This window comes from Vicugna pacos, chromosome 8 (genome assembly GCF_048564905.1).
Source record: "Vicugna pacos chromosome 8, VicPac4, whole genome shotgun sequence".
NCBI lineage: Eukaryota > Metazoa > Chordata > Mammalia > Artiodactyla > Camelidae > Vicugna > Vicugna pacos.
Window position 1 is genome coordinate 58,238,380 of NC_132994.1, and position 17,258 is coordinate 58,255,637.

Genomic DNA, 17,258 nt, shown 5'->3' on the forward strand with positions numbered 1-17,258 from the left:
AAATACATTTCTGTTGTTTAACCACCCAGTCTATGGTATTTTTTAATAGCTGTCCAAGCAGACTAAAGCAACATACTTTCACAAAAAATGTAAATTGTGACAATGTAAAACTTTAAAAATACATTTCAGATACTTTCAAAAACTATTTTTGAATATATTAAAACTATCCATTAAGACTGATGAAAAAACAAATCAAGAATAAAAATTATAAATCAAAATCATTTAATAAAAATGGTTTTAAATTTTTTTAAATATTTTACTTCAAATGTATGGAATATATTTATAAAAATTACCATTTCTAGCAGGTGATAATCATCTAGCTGTCAATAGAAAGAATCAGAATCATGCTTTACAGATGTTTCATCTAGATTCCTATATATAAATGTGTGTAATATGAAATCATATTGTGAAAGAATTCTTATGCACGAATTATTGGAAATCATTTACTAATTTGCAAATAATTCATTAATTTGTGACTACCTCTATCACCATAAGTGGAACAGAATAGCATAAGAAAATAACTTTTCAGCACTATTTGGAAATAATACTTCCTTACACAAGACTCCACTGCATTCTTGCTGAGTAGAAGATTTGAAAGTTAATTAATCTTTTTTCTTACATAAGCAATTCTGCTGTTCAAATTCTTCCTGCACTTCACGTCAGCATCCATATTCAAGATTCCCGGAGGCATCATCCACAAAACTTCATAGCATTTAGATGACATTGCAATTTGTTTCTAAGATGGGCAAGAAATATGAAGAAGCCTTTCCCTGGGGCCTGATCCACATTATTCAGGAGGAAGAATGTTTAGAGTTATAGGATATTATGGCAGTTCCAAGTTCCAAAAATAACCCATGGTTCTTTCATAATTATCAATGCATATGAGTGTGGGGCTGTGAGATGTGGGTTCTTCAAAAGCAATGCTTTTGATGTGGTGGGCCATTTTTTATTTCTCTGTGTGAGATGACAAACTTTAAAATACAGGAACCCACTGAACTGAGTGGACTATTTCTACTTCAGCCAATGGATATGTGAAGTATCAGGAAGGGTCATATTAACAGAAGCTCTAAGTGCACTAAAAGTCCACTTGCAGTTCCCTAGTGTCAGCTTAGAGAACAGAGGATCTGGGGGCAGGTGGAGGTGTGGACTCTACAATGAAAGGGTGAAGACCAGAGGACGATCACTGCCCTGAATATTCAGAATTCCACGGGTCATTTTAACTTTCAATTCATGACTGCATTTGTCTCCTCTTTTAAATAGTTTAACTAACTTTCATTTTACATTTTATTATATTACTTTGCACTTCCAGAACAATGCTAAATGCTAGTTTCAATACTGTACACCATCCGGTTTCTAACAGGATAATGGTAATATTACGATATTCAGCCCTATATTTTCTACTTAACTAAACAGTTTTAACATAATGATGATGACATGGTTGAGGCTGTCATCATTGTTGCTGCAGCTGCTGTTGCTGTTCAGGCCTACGTGGGATGTTTCTCTAGAGTTTACCCACACAATCATCTTTCCTAGAAGAATCACATACTTGTTCCAACATCAAATCTATGCAAGTCATGTGAATTAGGGGAAGCTGACTCTATTCAAACCTGAAGGGCAGCTACTTTAGGTTAGAGTGAGGAATTTTTGAAGGTGATGCCCTATTGGACATAAATAATGATGCATCTTGTTCCAGTAGTTGTCAGGAATCATGGCTCCATGATGAAAGCCACAAGGAAGATAAGTCATGAAAAATCCAGAGGAATGAAGCCTGAGCACTAATTGAATCATGCAGTTAATCTGCATATCTGAGCTTCTAGTTATACGAGAAAATAAATTTTCCTAATTTGTGCTCGTTTTTCTCCTACTTGCATATGAAAGCAAGTTCGCTGATAAACATATGAAAGAAATATCCTTCTATTCTAAAGCTGCAGGAGTGTCATTCAATAGAATAGTTAAATAAGTTTTGAAAAATCCATATGTCACATGTTATTAAGAATAAGCAAAAATAATTAAGATGGAGTCATATATATCCTATGATGGAAATGCTCTGGACAAAAAGAAGATCTTTACTATTGAAATCTAAAAGATATGAATAATTATTTTAGTAAACAATTGAATTTTGTTTTTTTTAATCTTCATTTATGCTTTTCTCATTTGTATTAATAAAGTTGGTCTTTAAATATTTTAGACTGTTCTATTCTGTACTTTGTTGTTCACAGCAATGTTGGCCAGATAAAATGAATAGGTAAGCCCAAATTATTTTACCGTAATCTGGAATAAGCTTAATCCTCAATTAAAATAAAATTGGTAATACATGGCCCCTTAGAATTTCAAAGAACTTTGAGTAAAACCATAGTGCCTTGAAAATTTTTACTTGGAGAAAAGAAAATTGATAACATTTAAAAGCTTTACTAAGTAAAATCCTCCTAATGTCTATTCTTTTTGTAGTCAGTTGTTTAGGACAGTTGCTGAGTCTCTATTTCACAGTGTTCTGTATCTCAACAAAAATTAGGAATTACCGACCAGGTTGATCTATTTTACTGGTTGACTTCTATAATTAGTTATTCTAATGTTTTAAATTGAATAAATCCAAATATATTTTCTTTTATAATAAGAATCATAAATATCTATAGATAATTTTGGAGTTAAAATGTTTCCATTTTTCCGATTCCAAAATATATTAAAGTTTTTGATGTATGAATTCTCCGTGGAAGAAAAAAATCTTTGAGGGTTTTAAATGCTACTTTTTAAAACAGCTTAAGGAAATTTTCCAGTTTGTTTTTATTTTCATACTAATTCTATTTAAGATTATATGGGTAGTTAAGTTTAAATACTGAGTATGCATTTCTTCAGTTTTAAAAGGACGCATGTATTTACTATTGTTCAACTAGAAGAAGCAATTAATACCTGTCTAATGATGTCACATTGTTTATTTTATTTTTAGATTTTCAAAATAGAGTACGTCCTTAAGGGACTTCTACCTACCAAGAAACACAGAATGATTTTAAAAGCCTATTAAGAATTGATTGAAATGTGACTCAACCTAAGGAATTCCATTCAGCCAAAAATAAATAAAAGAAAGGAAATGTATATTTTCTCATCTTTAAGTCTGAAAATTAAGATTTGGTCTACAATTAAATTAATGTCCCCTGAGAACATCTTCTCTCAATTTACTAAAAAGTATTTCTGAGGAATAGATTCAGTAGCACCAAGGTTCCTTGTGTTTATAATGATCAAAGAAAAAATAGCTTTTATTGCCTTCATTGAATATGCTTTTATCAAATATCATTTGCACTGGATTCTAGAGAGAATGTAAATTGTGCATATTTGTGATTCAAAGCTACATCAAAATATTAAAAAATATTCATCCTTTTACTCTTAACTGAATTTGAATACAATAAATTCAGAACAATAGAAGTAGGGTGAGACCAAGAGGGGAAAGGGAGTAACTGACACTTTGTACAGCACAAGCTGGCCTTAGTAAGGTGGAACAGGGAAAACAGTGCAATTACAGTATGCTACCAAATATGTAAGTTCACCCATCCATTCATTCATTCACTCATCTATCTTTTCATTCACTTCTTAATTCAACACTTATATAATGAGTATGTACTATGTGGTGGGCATTGTGATGGCTATCATGTATATAATGATAAGCAAAGAAAAAAAAAAAAGGACAAAAAGCCATAGTAATCTTGTGGAGACTACAGTATTAAAAGTGTCCAAAACTTAACAAAAATTCTCCAAATAAATGTGAAAGTATTACATGTGTTATAAAAGAGAGCTATATTATGCTCTGAGAGTTTACAGTACAGTTATTTGCTGGAAGAACAGAGAAGTATTCCTGGGGAATTAAATTATTAATTTCTAACATTATGTGTAGTGCTTATTACACATCAGAAATTCATCTAGTGCTCAGGATGAATTATCTTACATAGTCCATATCACAATCATGTGAGCTATATACTATTATTATCTTACTTTTACCTGAGGCTCAAATAGGTTAATAATTTGCTGAAAGTTGCACAACTAGAGCCAGGAGTGGGATCCATGCAGTCTGTGTCCAAAGCCTGCAATTTTAGCCCTGTAATGCACCCCACTGAGAACCTAACAATATTGTCAAGAAGCGAAGTTTATTAGACAAGTCTCGTCCTGTTGATTAAGAAACAGTCATCAAGGGAATAGTAACGATAGTTCAGAGGAGAAGAATAATTATAATAATTACAACTTTAATATGCAGCAACTTCATGAATTAGGAAAGGCAACATAGAAGGGAAAGGATAAAAGAATAACTAGCCTCAAATCTACTTGAGGAAAACAATCAGCAGTTTTCTTATATAAGTTTGCACAGGGATCCAAATAAACTCAATTCACAGAATGAAGATGAATCAAAAATAGAAAGAACCCTACTCTATGACACAATACTCTGTGGCTACTCCACTCCTAACCCTATCACTTAAAGCTGAATGACCTTAAGGTTGTCATTTGTCTTCAAACTTTGTTTAACTGTGTGACAGGAAATGAAGCACCCTTTCTCAAGTCACAAGTGCACATTCTTTCCCAACATAATTCTGAAATTGAATTTGTTTTGAAGCTAACATGTGCACTTATATTTGATTCTATTTGTGAATGATTTATTGTTAAATCAATTCCAAATCTTAAAAAGTAATGTTTTCATTTATTTCTTCAATAGATATTTATAAAGTTCTATTAAAGATACTAGAGAGATGCATTGAACAAAATAGATAAGGTTTCAACTTTAGAGCTCACATTCTAGAGCAGGTGATAAAATTAGCAAATAATCCAAATTATGTATATACATAATTTAACTTAATAATTTAATATGAAACTTACAGAGGCCATTATCAAATGGATAACTCTGATATAGGTAAAAACTCAAACCATTCTTTCAAATATATTAATGGGAAGTGTGCCTTTATGGATGAATATATAAATATTCTTAATAGAATTACAAATCATGGGATAAATACTCTGCTATAGTGTTTCACTTTCTGAAAGCTACACACTGAAGAAAAACTGTATTTTTTTAAATTACTAAATTTTACACAACTTTTGCTAAATATTTATCATATTTATATTACAAATATTCAATAAGCTACTCTACCGTAGTGGAGCTTCTACAGAGGCAAAGCTAACTGATATATAAATCCTATTATAAAAGTTTGCTTTTCCTTAAGGAAAACAACTCCAATATCTTTTGTGCAAACTTATTTATTTCAATCATTGGATTTAACAGATACATTTGCACTTCTAGTATTTGCTGTTTCCTTTTCTTCACGGCAAATGTACCATCTCATTCTATCAATGGGATCAAAATTTATTATAAATCAAACAAAACACCAAAGATCTCAGCAATCTGGAATAAACTCAACACTTTCCAGCAATTATATAGTATTTTTACTAACCACTCATTACAAAAGGATTTTTTTCCAGTGTCTCTTTACTTCTCAACTTTCCCTTTATTCATTTTCAGGGGTCCTTGTCTTGTTTTTCCCTGGAGAAGTCAACTATTTTTCAGATGTCAGCTTGAATTTTAACTCTTAAGAACCAAGACAGATTTTCCTGTTTTATAGTACACCAATGGTTTCCTTCATCCATGTATCATATTTTATATGTATTGCTTATTTGATTTTTCAATTGCTTAATATACACTTTCCTTACCAATTGTATGCTTATGATCTCATTGACCACATGTGTTTTGTCTACCCTTAATTACCCAGGACCTAACACAGTGCCTTATTCAGAGTATGAAAGTTGTTTTCTATGAATGAAAGAGCACTGGATGTCATTATAATGGTAAAAGTTCCGCCCCTCATTTGTTACTTTCTTTTGCATAGGAAATACTTCAGAATTGTCTATCACTTACCTAAGCTCCAATACATATCCCTATTTGTGCCACTGCTTCGTTCTTCCAATTGCAAAAGACAAAGATGCCTGTGTCTGACAGAATATTTTGTTATGACCCCATTTCCTCCAACAGTCTCATACTGCAAATATAAAATACAATAGAGATTGAAGACCAGTCTTCCTAATCTACAGTTTTTCTGTCCTTGTGGATTAATTTTAGTGCTCAAAATTTAGATAAATATGTCTTCTGAGATTTTTTTCTTCCAAATTCACTTTATCTAATTTTATGGGCTCAAGAGACTTCATTGTGCTTCATTAATTTCATTGGTCAAATTTCTCATCTTTCCAGTTTCCTAAGTAAGTCTTTAAGGGAATAAAGTTAAAAGGCATCAGACTTTTTTTTTCTTGTTCCCATATATCCTCCTATATCTACATAACAGATGCAGTAAATGTTAGAAAAAATAACATGAGTACTGACCAATGATACTATTCATAATGTCTGATGAACTCACACGCAGTTTAATCATTATTCTATTTTAGTGTGTCAAAGCGTGGATTACTACCTCTACACCCAGAAGGAAAAAAAAAAGGCCTGTAGCAAGGAAACTGGACGCAGAGAACTGGAAAGAGTAATGTATAGAACAAAAAGTCAAACTACGAGTGTTTTCTGAACTGCTTTCCACTCTGGTCCATCAGGCTTGAACCTTCTATAAACACGGCATAGGATAGGATAGGATAGGATGGATAAGATAGGGTAGGACACAATATAATGAAGCACTCAGACAGAATACACTTGAGAAGTTTCTGCCTGAAACATGGAAGATGGGAGTTTTATACCCATCATATACCCTGTCCCAAATTGGTTAAGTATAGGTGAGGCTGTGCACGAGTGCCAGTATAGCCAAGCAAGCTTGGCAGACTCCCCACGCACAGTACAGAAGCCCTAAGAAATAGAGCATGACCAAGTTGAGGTGCTGTGAGGCTACTGCTTATCCCTGCATGTAGCTGGATGCCACAGGAACAGCCAGAGAACAAAGGTGATCTAAGACATTGTGGCATGCAGTGAGATGTCTGGCCAAGATTATGACTCTGAGAGTTACATGTTTTAATGATAGTTCATTACTAAAATACAAGAGAGACAATCAAAAGAGGCTGGAAAGAAAATAAAAAGCACTGATGGTGTCAACAGTCAGATAAATATCTTCTGGAGCTGGGAAATTCTATAGAATACCTGGCCGGTACTCTTCAAAACTGTCAGTTATAAAGGAAAACAAAATAAAACTGAGAAACTGTCACAGATCTGAGGAGACTAAGGAGAAATAAGGACTAAATGCAGTGTGAGTTCCTAGCTAGGATCTTTGAACAGAAAAAAAGGCGTTGGTAGAAAAACAGAAAATTCAAATAAAGCCGATAGGCTAGTTAACAGTAATATACCAATGCCACCTTCTTAGTTTCAGTTATTGTCATGTAAGAAGTTGACATTAGGGAAACTGAGTGAAGGGATATGGAAACTCTTTGACTATCTTTGCTATAGTTTCCTCTAAATCTAAAATTATTCCTGTCTTAGCCCATTTGCACTGCTGTGACAAAATACCACAGACTGGGTGGGCTTATAACAACAGAAATGTATTTCTCACAGCTCTGGAGACTGAGAAATCCAAGATCAGAGCGCCCATATTGTCCTATTCTATGTCTGATGAGTACCTGCTTCCTGGATCATAAATGGCTGCCTTCTAGCTGTCATCTCACATGACTGAAGAGGCAAGGGAGCTTTCTCTGGTCTCTTTCATAAAGGCACTAATTCCATTCATGAAGACTCTACCTTCATGACCTAATCACCTCCCAGAGGCCCCACACTCTAATACTATCACTTTGAGCATTTGATTTCAACATTTGAATTTGGTGGGAATACAAACTTTCAGGCTGTAGCAATTCCACATAAAATTTTACTTTAAAAAAATCAGATATAAACATAGCATTTTTTTCTCTTAGCATCCTTTTTACAAATACATACATAAAATATTTTGTATGTATGTTTACCAATAATTAGCTTGGTGTAAATATCAGAGGCATGAGTGTAGCTAAACACAATTATAAACATACACTCATATGTGTGTATATATTTTCTGCTGACATGTGTTTAGAAATTTTCCAGCGATAAAAAATTGATGTAAATTAGCAATAGACTTTTAAGCAAATTAAAAGGGTAAAAGCTAAATTTAAAATGGTTTCTTTGGCATGACTAAAATGTACTCATGTATTTTGGACTAAGATGAGTTCTCCTTTTCAATAAAATAAATATTTGGAATCTGGACCACAGAGAAGTTCTGATTTTGTTTCATTAGGCTTCATTTGTTTATCCTAAAAATCTCAAGTGCCTCTGAACCAAATGCCTGGAGCCTGAGTGGGATCATCAACTCAGTCAACCAGATCATCACAGCTGACACCCAGCTAGTGCGGGCTGTGCCAGATACTCCTTCTAGGAGGCTCATGCCTACTAACTCGTTTAACCCTCATAGGAACCATGTGAGGCAGTTACTATTATTATCATTCCTGTTACCAATGAGAGAATGGAAGAACAAAAATTTTCCCAATGTCACACAGCTAATAAGTGGTGGAGCAAGGATTTAAAGCAAGCCAATCTGGTTCTTGAATCCAGGTAACAAAGGATTCACCCACAAAGGTAGATTTCTACATCGACTACGTACAACTAAAATATTCCCCCTCCAAAATTTGAATTTTTGCTCGAACATTTAATTAAGCAATTTGATAGCAGTTAAAACCTAAGAAAAAATTCAACCTGGATGTGTGGACCATCACAGGAGCCACTGATATTTTTAAAACACATTTCTAACAATGAAAGACACAATCTCTCTCCTTTACTTGTTACTTTTCATTACATATTTTGCACATTAGAACATGGTTCCACGGAGATGACCTTTAGAAGACAAATAAATTTAGCTTAGATGAATTAAATAATTAGTTCAGTAATAAACACTCCATTATTTATATTAAAATATCAAATGAATCATACATTCATAAAGGGTTAATCAGAAAGGACCAGCCTGATTTCCTTAGGTGACTTAAACAACAGAGATTCTGCCTATGTGAGAAATAGACAAGCAGCAGTTGGAAATGCCCTTTAAATTTACACAAGTGAAGAGGACTGCTACCTTGGAAAACAGTAACACAGAACAAAAGTGATTCCTCTGAAACAACTGCACAATTAGGACAGGGTAATGCCCAAACATTTTCCAAAAACAATTCAGAAGGAATGCATTGTTGTTACCAATTTTTCCTTTGAAATAAGTTTTAGTCTAGAAAAAAAGATCATTGAAATTCTTCTTTAAAATATAGCAGGAATAAACAGCAACAGAATAGGAGAGCTAACAAATTTTGCCAAGCCAGTCTGTGTAAGTATTTAAATTTAACTCCCCTGACAACTTCAATGAATAGTTTAAAAATAAAATTATGGGTTCAGTGACTAGTTTTCAGATCAATTAATTTGAGAAATACATCCATCAAATAATTTTTCTGATAGTGCACTTTTCTTGATAAAAGAGTCAAATCAGAATTCCCTAGCTACTGGATAAGGCAGGGTCATTACACACACCACGTCCTTTTCCAAAATCATCTTGGCAGTTAGTGATCATTTCCTCTTCTGTATGATTTAGTAATGTCAGCTTGTCAAGTTCCAGGAAAAATCCTACCGAGAGGCTAACTGGAATTCTATTTAATTTATGGCTAATATTTTAGACTTGGAATTTTTATAGTACTGAATTTTACTTCAGATAAAATCTTATTTTCTGTCCACTTATTTATGACTTTTTAATGGTCTTCAGTAATATTTGATCATTTTCTTTACACAGGGTTGAAATATATTTACATTATATTATATTTATCTCCCTATTCTTATGCTTTATTATTAAAAACTATATGATTTTCATACACTCTATTTCAGTTGCTAATTTTTTAAATTGTGTTGTAATGAAAACTACTGAATTTCAAGTAGCAATATTCCATCTAGTAACTTTGCTGAAATTATCATTTCCATCCCTTTTTAGCAGACTTTTTGGATGGCTCCAAACACCCATCTCATATAGAAGAATTATTTTTCCCATTGTTCTGCAGAATCCAAACTCCCAGCCACATCTGCCTGCTTCCAAACTTGGAATTCAGAAGACCAGAGAGTAGTACCACTCACTGCTTTGTTTATTTTCAATTTAGTGCTAATGGATTCTCTTGTGTTTGAACAGGATATGATTTTCATAATAGTCTTTATTTATATGTCATATTTTTCTATGCATTTTATGAAGACACTCAATGCATGAGTTCACAAAACTAAAATAAATAGAAATTCTCATGAAACATATTATCACTGAAATATTATTCAATAATAATCAAATCTTGCCACAGTTCAAAAATTTTTAGTATCATGGGCTAAATTTAGCATCTTAATATAGTGGAAAGAGCTCTGGTTCAAATCTCAGTTTTGTCCCTAATTAGATATATTACCTAACAAATTATAGTCTCTTCATCATTAAGATTAATATCTTTCTGGTCATCAGTCTCCTATCTGTGAAATAAGAGTAAAAATAGTATTACAGACCTTCCAATTATTAAATATTTAATGAATGCTCTAAATAGAAATCTCTTAACATTTGTTCCTTTTAATGGTGCATCAATTGAGTATCTGGAAAAACAACTTGACTTGAAGGGCAGGAAAAGCTTGATTTAGGTGACATGGTTGGAAAGGCACTCCCTCCACTTTGACCAGCACTGAGGTTTACACTGACAGCCCAGATCATTGAGTTTGGCATCCTACAGAGCTATCTGAAAGGAAGAACTGAGGTATTGTTTATTGTTGTCTTTATCAATATAAGAGAGTAAATCCATGAGAAACAGACAACAGGAGTATAGTTTATATTGTTATTATTCAAAACATATACAAGATCCAGGGATTATTCAAGGGTGATTCCTACCCATCTAAAATAAACAAGTACAAGGTGATCAGCCTTTGAAAAGTAATGTTAATAAATGAGAGACCTGAAAAGATGTATGCACAATGACAATTAAATAACACTGTGTTGATGCATGTTTAAGTGGAGACTTAGAATCTAGATTTCATAAGGACTCGGTTATTAAAAAATGGAATCTTTTGAAAATGGCTTTAGAAATTATTTTATTTTGAAATGGTTTTGGAAATCTAAATACATTATCAACTAATCAGTTAAAATATCAACAATTTACTGAGCCAACATGCTTGGGAAATTCTAAGAAAAATATAAAAAGCAGGAAATATATCTGTTACCAAAGTCCAAGAAAATGAAAGATACAGTCATTTTGTTTTCTTTTTGTAATTTACACCTCCAACATTAAACTGAAAAGCAGCATTACAGACACCTGCTTCAATGTAGTCATTGTTTCCATGGTGCCACTTTCCATCACCTATTTTTAATAGTTTACACAACAAGATCAAGGGTGTCCCAGCTGTTACTGCCACTGTTGCTAAGCAACCTTTAAATCGTAGTTCAAGAAGACAAAGAATCATGCTTGAAAAATTTCTCAAGTGTCTGTTTTAGCACCCCCACCTCCGCTTTCTTCATTCTGCACCATTTTCAATGTTTATACTCAGATGCTTGCTTTTTTTTCCCTTTAATTCAATATTCCACATATGAATCCACCATTTCAATTGCTGCTGGAATCGACTAAGTATTTTTGTTCATTTTCCAAATGCAATATATACATATGTTCATCTACAGGCAACCTCTAACACAAAAATAAACATATTTAAAGTATTTACTTAAAAAATAATCAGAAAGGGAAGTTGTTTTAGATCCTCATAATCTGCTACCAGACTATAGCACTGCTGTGCCTGAGAGTCTTGAGAAATGACACACATATCAATGTCTAGAGATTTGCTGCCTGCAGAGAATTACAATACCCTCTTGTGCATTCTGAAATCTAAATATCATCAACTGCAAAAGACAGAGAGGTCAAAATTCTACAAGAAACAGAAGGGGAATAGAAGTGAAGAAGTTAGAAAACTCTGAACTTGGAATTTCTGGTTGATGCAAATTGCTATTAATTAAAAAGACAGAAAATATTTCTCAAACCTTTCTGTAAACAATATTTTTTTTTCTCCAAAAGTAATTATTCAGAAACCAATGGCACATCTGTCTAGTTAATAGATCAGTAAACATGAATCAGCAGTGTGGAAAGTAAGTAAAAAAGGGAGAAAACATCTTAGTTGTGCATACAGAATTTATAGTAAGAAAGGGATTTTAGGAGCTCTTAAGTCATAGTCAAAAATTTCCAAATCATCCAAATGACAAAAAGAATAGCATGATACGACTTAAAACGAGAGATGCGATAAACCTGCGTACGTGAGTGCAACTATGTCCAGCTCCCAAATTAGTCCCTTCAGCTAGCATTTAACCCATTGCTGAGAACAAAAGTTCTGGTTCATACTGTACTGGCCCATGCAATGGTTCATACTGACCCAAATGTTCAGATCCATAGATTTTTCTCTTTACCCTCTTCTAACAAAATGCAAAGCTATAGTATTTTCGTCCTGAAACTTTTCATGTGGTTTGCTCTCTTTGGCTATTGTTTTCTGACTCTCTTCTAAATTCTGCTAAATACCTAGAAATCTATTTGTTGTGATGGTGGTGGTGGTTTACAGATTGCCAAATCTCACTCAATTTATTTAAATTATTTACTGTTTGCTTCTCTTTCTGGCTTCTTTAGTACTTCTCACTTCTCTTGTTATCTGTAAAAATTTTTAATTTTTCACCTGTAAATATATGTAACTGTTAAAAATGTCAGTTCCCTACTATTGATCATATTTCCTGCTCAAAGCTATGTATGTAATGATAATCTATTTGAGTTGGATATATGTGAAAGGAAACGAGGGGTCCTCAGTGACAAAAGAAATTTCCCTGTGGGTGAATCTACATATGAGTTAGAGAGTCTAGAGCCTAAACTCTTGGGTACATTGTGAAATGTTGGAAATTAGCCTGAGACGTTCCATTGAAGTTTAGTCTGTTTTGAGATGGCTGTTAACCACCGTTGCTAAAACAGTTATGATAAGATTTAATAGATTCTCAGGTTTCTATCTCACTAATCTGCCTCTTGACACCTCTCTACCTCCTTTTTGTCTTTGCTAAAAAAATTATCTCCATTTCTACACTGCTTTATTCATCTTGCTTCTTCCACAGTTTCCTTTTAGTTTGAAAACATGCTCTATTAGTTTACTAGGGCTGCAACACAAAGTACCACAGACTGGGCTGTTTAAACAACAGAAATGTATTTCCTCTCTGTCTGGAGGCTGAGAGTTCAGGATCGAGGAGTCTGCAGGGTTGGTTTCTCCTGAGGGCCTCTGTCCTTGGCTTGTACATGGCCATCTTCTCCTCTGTTTCACATGCTCCTCTCTGTGTCCATGTGCTGTATCCTCTCTTCTTATAAGGATACCAGGCTGACAGGTTTAGGGGCCTCTCTAATGACCTCTTTCAACCTTCATTACCAAACTTTAATGACCTATCTCTAAATACGGTCACAGATTGAGTCACATGCTGGGGGTTAAGAAATAAACATACACGATTCAGCCCACAATACCTGCCTATATATTATTCTAATAAAAACTCCATAGAACTGACCTCTTCTTCTCCACCTCCAGCAAAATGATTTCACCAATCTTTTCCTGAGCAAATCTGTAAAGAGAGTACGCTACATCCAGTCATTCTGCATCTGCACCTTCTATTTAACTCTTAACTCACAGGTTTTTACCATCTATGCTGAGAAAATTCATTCAAGATATTCCTTAATGTTGTCCTTATCTTTACATATCCTATCACAAGTTGTATAAAGATATTTTATTGTAAATAAAATATTTCTGCTGGTTATTTTCCCTATAACTATATACAATGACATTTATTTTCTGTAGAGTTCTGCTTTATTCCTCAAATCCTGTATCACTTCTAAATACCTTTTTTCTCTTCCAGTTTTATTATGATAAAATGGACTTATAGCACTGTATTAAGTTTAGGGTGTACAGCATTTGACTTACATATAGCATGAAATAATTACCACAATACATTTAGTGAACATTCTTCATCTCATATAGATATAACATTAAAGAAACAGAAAAAAGAGGGTTTTTTCCTTTGTGATGAAACTTTTAGGTTTGCTCTCTTAGCAACTTTCATATATAATGTACAGAATGTTAATTATATTTATGATGTTGTACATTACATTGCAGTACTTATTTATCTTATAACCAAACATTTGTATCTTTTGACTACCTTCATTCAATTCTCCATCCTCCCTATCCCCTGACCCAAATCTAGTATCTCTTCTTATGACTCTGTTTGTTTGTTCTCGCAGTATAATTGACCTACTACACTATATCAGTTCCTGGTACACAACATAGTGATTCAATATTGGTTTACATTTCAAAATGGTCACCATGATAAATCTAGTTGTCATCTGTCATCATACAAAGATATTACATAATTATTGACTATATTTCCCTCAGTGTATTTTTCAAAACTGTGACTCATTTATTTTGTAACTGAAAATTTGTCCCTCTTAATCTCCCTCGCCTATTTTTCTCTTCCCCCTAACTCCTTCCACTCTGGCAACCACCTGTTTATTCTGTGTCTACACTCTCTTTCTGTTTAGTTAAGCTTGTTTACTTGTTTTGTTTTATAGATTCAAAAACTACATGAATCCATATATTCATTGCAGCAGTACTTATAATAGGCAAGATATGGAAGCAATTTACATGTACATCAACAGATGAATGGATAAAGATGATGTGGTATATACATCCAATGGAATATTATTCAGCCATTTAAAAAAGAATGAAATCTTGCCATTTGTGACAATATGGATGTACCTAGTGGGTATTATGCTAAGTAAAATTAGCCAGACAGAGAAAGACAAATACTTTTCTTTTCCTCTAGAGTTCAAACCATCACATATGTAATTGGTAGTATCTATCACATGCCCTGACACTATTTCATTCAGGAACTCACAATTTAGTTGAAGTATCTATACCAGAATTTCTATCATATTCTCAAGTAAATATTTGTTTGATTAGTTTGGGGTTGTTGTTTTTGTTCTTATATGTTTTGTATTTATTTCTTTTTCTTCTTATTTTTAATAAAGATTTCAGGATTTCCACATCAATCTATTCTTCCATGCCCAGGGAGAAAGTAAAATTTCCTGGGCATAACAATGCAAGACAAGGTGAAAGTGTTGGCTGACATAATACACAAATATTTATTAAATATCTTGTATATACTTTCAGGAAAACTTGCATATGCTGTATACTGAGCAGCAGCAACCAAAGCAGACAAGGTCACTGTTTTCACAAAATATATAATCTATTGGAGAGATGAAAGAGACAAACCCTGAATAAATAGAAATAAATATCTACTATGATGGGGGAAGATAAGGACTATTAAGACAAAAAAAAAAAACAGCATCAAGAGGTCAAGGACTGATGTAGCAGGTCTTTATAAAAAGGCCTTAGAGCAGAGAATTAAATATAAAGAAGGAATAAGTAATGCAAATACTTGGGGAAGACTACTCCGGGAAGTACAGAAAGTATGTGCTAATCTTGGAATGTCAAAGAATAGTAACAAAAGGTCAAAATGGTTGAAGCACAATGAAGAGTGAAATAGGAGATGAATTCTAGAATATTAGATCTGAGCCGTTAATATCATATGGGGACTCTATGCCTTGGTAATGACTTTGGCTTTAATTAAGTGTGATGTGAATTTTTAGAGCAGAGGACTGATGCAAAATACATGTTTTTAAATGATTACTCTAACACTTCTTCTTCTGACCATAATGGAATTGCCTGCACCAGACCAATATTCCAAGCAAGAACCATAAGAAACACTGAATAAAATGAATTTTAAAAAGAAGGCATAAAAGTACTGATGAGTTTCACAGAACTTGAAGAATCAAGAATCCAGAGATAAAGGAATCCTAGAGAGGTGAGCTGACACTTTACATCTTTCTTCTATAAGCAAATTTACTGAGTCTTCAGCAAATTTGCTGTGAAAGGCCAAAGCTAAGAGCCACAGAGCCAGAATAATTTTTGGACATTTTAGATGACTAAATAGGCAATATTGGAGGTAAGAGCTGACAATAAAGATAGGACCTAGCAATAAGTTAAAATCTCAGGAATCGGAGGCAAAGAGAAGCCTGAGTCCTACACTCTGTAGATTTTCCACTTGGGCTCAGAAAGTTTGAAGGTAAATGACAGTACAAATACTCATCTAGCAAAAGCTATATTAATGTCAAACACATTAACTCTAAGTGAAGAAGTGATATAAAACAACACTTCATAGTAATAGTTAATTTGCCAGGAATATTAAACAGTTCTAAATTTATACGTACCTGAGAATGTAGCTTCACAATGATTAAATAGACAAATCTACAATCAAATGGAAAACTTTATTACCCACCTCTCAATGACTATCTTAGTCTGTCTGAGCTACCATAAAAAATACCATAGATTGGGTGGCTTATAAACAACAAATTTATTTCTCATAATTCTGCATATTGGGAAGTCCAAGATCAACTCACTGGCATATGCAGCATATGGTGAAGGCCTGCTACCTGATTCACAGACATCCACCTTCTCACTGTGTCTTCACATGGCAGAAGGGGTGTGGGAGCTCTCTGAGGTCACTTTTATAATCCCATTCATGAGGGTTCCACCCTTATAACCTAATCACCTCCCAGAGGCTCCACTTCCAAATACCATCATTTTGGGCATTAGGTTTCAACACATAAATTTCGGTAAAGACACAAATATTCAGTCTATAACAATGAAAGATAAAAGTACACTGACAAAATTAAAAATTATCAAATTTGATTTAAAGAAATCTTTTTTTAAAACTATAGACTTATAGCAAGACTGACCAAGAAAAGTAAATTTAAAAAATCACAAATAATTGACACACAAAAAGAGCATATCATTATAGGTTCAAAAGACATAAAAAGATAAGAAAATATAAACATATTTGTGTTAAATTATAAAATTGAAGTAAAATGAGCAGATTCCTGGAAAAACATGATTCTTATAATTAACAAAAAAATAAATAATCTGAAGAGGCATTACTTATCAAAGAAATTAAATTTTTTAAATGTCCCAGAATGAAGTCCACAAAACCACTTATTTTTATTGGACAACACATCCATATTTAAAAGTGGAAGTAACAGCAATCTTAAATAAACTTCTGAGATTAGAAAAGAAGAAAGCACTTCCCAAGTCATTGTTTGAAACCAGATACATCTGTTGCTCCAATATCATTAAAACCATTAAAAAGAGAAACTCAAAGACAAATATTCCTATAAATGCAAACATCTTA